Source organism: Corythoichthys intestinalis, unplaced genomic scaffold, assembly GCF_030265065.1.
Source record: "Corythoichthys intestinalis isolate RoL2023-P3 unplaced genomic scaffold, ASM3026506v1 HiC_scaffold_43, whole genome shotgun sequence".
Lineage (NCBI taxonomy): Eukaryota > Metazoa > Chordata > Actinopteri > Syngnathiformes > Syngnathidae > Corythoichthys > Corythoichthys intestinalis.
In genome coordinates this window covers 17,501-22,500 of record NW_026651612.1, presented here as the reverse complement: position 1 = coordinate 22,500, position 5,000 = coordinate 17,501, and positions in this window count along the sequence as shown.

The following is a 5,000-nucleotide window of genomic DNA, read 5'->3' as shown; positions in this document are numbered from 1 at the left end:
AAGCGTCGGGAACCCTTTCGCCGAGGGTCTCCGTAGGGTCGCTGTCTGAAATGGCCGCGAGCGGAGAATACTGCGGCTGAAACCCTAGCGCCCGAGGCCTGCCTAGGGTCTCCTTTGTGTCGGGGGAAAGTTTGGCGAGGCTCCCTCCGGCCACTCTGGAGCTACGCCGTCTCGAATCACCCTCTCCCGATATCGTGCCCAAAGGGTTTTTCAGCTCTCCCGCTCTTGAGGCCTCCCTGTATAATCAACCCCTCTGAGTGAGGGGGTATGATTTTCGCCTGCTGGAGCTCCCTCCGGTGGAGGAAAAGTGAACTGCAGCCTAAGTAGAGGCTGTTTCTTTTCTTTTTTTTTTCTTTTATTTTTGCTCTCCCGCACCCCCTTCTCCCTTCTTCTCCTTCTTTTCTTAAAAAAATAATAAGAATAATGATGATAATAATAATAATAATAAATACCAAAAAAGTAAAAAAGAAAAAAAAAAAAGATTTTTTTTTTAATTTAAAAAAAATTCAATAAAATTTACCAATACAAAAAAAAAAAAAAACCCAAAACAGCAACTCTTCCCTTGCATAATTTAAATTTTTGAACAATTCGCGTCACAATGAAGAACCCAAATGGTGGCTGACAATAAGTCAGGGATATCTACCTCTATAACTATGGCTTAATCTTTAGTGGGATTTCTAGCTTTCCAGTGATGTAGCACACCAGTGTTTTCCCCGATAGAGAAAAAGAATATCATGTAAAAAGGAAAAAGAGGTTGCAAAAGTCGCATTCTCTTCTTACGGTGCGAACTTGTCAATGCAGCCCCTGGTAGACTGTATTAATGTTTCTTGCCCCTGGTAGACTGTATTAATGTTTCTTGCCCCTGGTAGACTGTATTAATGTTTCTTGCCCCTGGTAGAATAAATTTTGGTTTCTTGCCCCTGGTAGACTGTATTAATGTTTCTTGCCCCTGGTAGACTGTATTAATGTTTCTTGCCCCTGGTAGACTGTATTAATGTTTCTTGCCCCTGGTAGAATAAATTTTGGTTTCTTGCCCCTGGTAGACTGTATTAATGTTTCTTGCCCCTGGTAGAATAAATTTTGGTTTCTTGCCCCTGGTAGACTGTATTAATGTTTCTTGCCCCTGGTAGAATAAATTTTGGTTTCTTGCCCCTGGTAGACTGTATTAATGTTTCTTGCCCCTGGTAGAATAAATTTTGGTTTCTTGCCCCTGGTAGACTGTATTAATGTTTCTTGCCCCTGGTAGACCGAATTTGCGCTTTGCCCCTGGTAGACTGTATTAATGTTTCTTGCCCCTGGTAGACCGAATTTGCGCTTTGCCCCTGGTAGATGCTATTGTGGTTCCTTGCCCCTGGTAGGCAGACCGGCCACAGCCCAAAGCGGCTTCCACGCCGGCCTTCCGCCATCGCCCAAGCTGCTCTCACGCCCCTGGTAGGCCGACCGGCCACACAGCCCAAAGTGGCTTCCACCTCGGCCTTCTGCTAGAGCCCAAGCGGCTTCCACGCCGGCCTTCTGCCATCGCCCAAGCTGCTCTCACGCCCCTGGTAGGCTGACCGGCCACAGCCCAAAGTGGCTTCCACCTCGGCCTTCTGCTAGAGCCCAAGCGGCTTCCACGCCGGCCTTCTGCCATCGCCCAAGCTGCTCTCACGCCCCTGGTAGGCTGACCGGCCTTCCGCCATCGCCCAAGCTGCTCTCACGCCCCTGGTAGGCCGACCGGCCACACAGCCCAAAGTGGCTTCCACCTCGGCCTTCTGCTAGAGCCCAAGCGGCTTCCACGCCGGCCTTCTGCCATCGCCCAAGCTGCTCTCACGCCCCTGGTAGGCTGACCGGCCACAGCCCAAAGCGGCTTCCACGCCGGCCTTCCGCCATCGCCCAAGCTGCTCTCACGCCCCTGGTAGGCCGACCGGCCACACAGCCCAAAGTGGCTTCCACCTCGGCCTTCTGCTAGAGCCCAAGCGGCTTCCACGCCGGCCTTCTGCCATCGCCCAAGCTGCTCTCACGCCCCTGGTAGGCTGACCGGCCTTCCGCCATCGCCCAAGCTGCTCTCACGCCCCTGGTAGGCCGACCGGCCACACAGCCCAAAGTGGCTTCCACCTCGGCCTTCTGCTAGAGCCCAAGCGGCTTCCACGCCGGCCTTCTGCCATCGCCCAAGCTGCTCTCACGCCCCTGGTAGGCTGACCGGCCACAGCCCAAAGTGGCTTCCACCTCGGCCTTCTGCTAGAGCCCAAGCGGCTTCCACGCCGGCCTTCTGCCATCGCCCAAGCTGCTCTCACGCCCCTGGTAGGCTGACCGGCCACAGCCCAAAGCGGCTTCCACGCCGGCCTTCCGCCATCGCCCAAGCTGCTCTCACGCCCCTGGTAGGCCGACCGGCCACACAGCCCAAAGTGGCTTCCACCTCGGCCTTCTGCTAGAGCCCAAGCGGCTTCCACGCCGGCCTTCTGCCATCGCCCAAGCTGCTCTCACGCCCCTGGTAGGCTGACCGGCCACAGCCCAAAGTGGCTTCCACCTCGGCCTTCTGCTAGAGCCCAAGCGGCTTCCACGCCGGCCTTCTGCCATCGCCCAAGCTGCTCTCACGCCCCTGGTAGGCTGACCGGCCTTCCGCCATCGCCCAAGCTGCTCTCACGCCCCTGGTAGGCCGACCGGCCACACAGCCCAAAGTGGCTTCCACCTCGGCCTTCTGCTAGAGCCCAAGCGGCTTCCACGCCGGCCTTCTGCCATCGCCCAAGCTGCTCTCACGCCCCTGGTAGGCTGACCGGCCTTCCGCCATCGCCCAAGCTGCTCTCACGCCCCTGGTAGGCCGACCGGCCACACAGCCCAAAGTGGCTTCCACCTCGGCCTTCTGCTAGAGCCCAAGCGGCTTCCACGCCGGCCTTCTGCCATCGCCCAAGCTGCTCTCACGCCCCTGGTAGGCTGACCGGCCACAGCCCAAAGTGGCTTCCACCTCGGCCTTCTGCTAGAGCCCAAGCGGCTTCCACGCCGGCCTTCTGCCATCGCCCAAGCTGCTCTCACGCCCCTGGTAGGCTGACCGGCCTTCCGCCATCGCCCAAGCTGCTCTCACGCCCCTGGTAGGCCGACCGGCCACACAGCCCAAAGTGGCTTCCACCTCGGCCTTCTGCTAGAGCCCAAGCGGCTTCCACGCCGGCCTTCTGCCATCGCCCAAGCTGCTCTCACGCCCCTGGTAGGCTGACCGGCCACAGCCCAAAGTGGCTTCCACCTCGGCCTTCTGCTAGAGCCCAAGCGGCTTCCACGCCGGCCTTCTGCCATCGCCCAAGCTGCTCTCACGCCCCTGGTAGGCTGACCGGCCACAGCCCAAAGCGGCTTCCACGCCGGCCTTCCGCCATCGCCCAAGCTGCTCTCACGCCCCTGGTAGGCCGACCGGCCACACAGCCCAAAGTGGCTTCCACCTCGGCCTTCTGCTAGAGCCCAAGCGGCTTCCACGCCGGCCTTCTGCCATCGCCCAAGCTGCTCTCACGCCCCTGGTAGGCTGACCGGCCTTCCGCCATCGCCCAAGCTGCTCTCACGCCCCTGGTAGGCCGACCGGCCACACAGCCCAAAGTGGCTTCCACCTCGGCCTTCTGCTAGAGCCCAAGCGGCTTCCACGCCGGCCTTCTGCCATCGCCCAAGCTGCTCTCACGCCCCTGGTAGGCTGACCGGCCACAGCCCAAAGTGGCTTCCACCTCGGCCTTCTGCTAGAGCCCAAGCGGCTTCCACGCCGGCCTTCTGCCATCGCCCAAGCTGCTCTCACGCCCCTGGTAGGCTGACCGGCCTTCCGCCATCGCCCAAGCTGCTCTCACGCCCCTGGTAGGCCGACCGGCCACACAGCCCAAAGTGGCTTCCACCTCGGCCTTCTGCTAGAGCCCAAGCGGCTTCCACGCCGGCCTTCTGCCATCGCCCAAGCTGCTCTCACGCCCCTGGTAGGCTGACCGGCCACAGCCCAAAGTGGCTTCCACCTCGGCCTTCTGCTAGAGCCCAAGCGGCTTCCACGCCGGCCTTCTGCCATCGCCCAAGCTGCTCTCACGCCCCTGGTAGGCTGACCGGCCACAGCCCAAAGTGGCTTCCACCTCGGCCTTCTGCTAGAGCCCAAGCGGCTTCCACGCCGGCCTTCTGCCATCGCCCAAGCTGCTCTCACGCCCCTGGTAGGCTGACCGGCCTTCCGCCATCGCCCAAGCTGCTCTCACGCCCCTGGTAGGCCGACCGGCCACACAGCCCAAAGTGGCTTCCACCTCGGCCTTCTGCTAGAGCCCAAGCGGCTTCCACGCCGGCCTTCTGCCATCGCCCAAGCTGCTCTCACGCCCCTGGTAGGCTGACCGGCCACAGCCCAAAGTGGCTTCCACCTCGGCCTTCTGCTAGAGCCCAAGCGGCTTCCACGCCGGCCTTCTGCCATCGCCCAAGCTGCTCTCACGCCCCTGGTAGGCTGACCGGCCTTCCGCCATCGCCCAAGCTGCTCTCACGCCCCTGGTAGGCCGACCGGCCACACAGCCCAAAGTGGCTTCCACCTCGGCCTTCTGCTAGAGCCCAAGCGGCTTCCACGCCGGCCTTCTGCCATCGCCCAAGCTGCTCTCACGCCCCTGGTAGGCTGACCGGCCACAGCCCAAAGTGGCTTCCACCTCGGCCTTCTGCTAGAGCCCAAGCGGCTTCCACGCCGGCCTTCTGCCATCGCCCAAGCTGCTCTCACGCCCCTGGTAGGCTGACCGGCCTTCCGCCATCGCCCAAGCTGCTCTCACGCCCCTGGTAGGCCGACCGGCCACACAGCCCAAAGTGGCTTCCACCTCGGCCTTCTGCTAGAGCCCAAGCGGCTTCCACGCCGGCCTTCTGCCATCGCCCAAGCTGCTCTCACGCCCCTGGTAGGCTGACCGGCCACAGCCCAAAGCGGCTTCCACGCCGGCCTTCCGCCATCGCCCAAGCTGCTCTCACGCCCCTGGTAGGCCGACCGGCCACACAGCCCAAAGTGGCTTCCACCTCGGCCTTCTGCTAGAGCCCAAGCGGCTTCCACGCCGGCC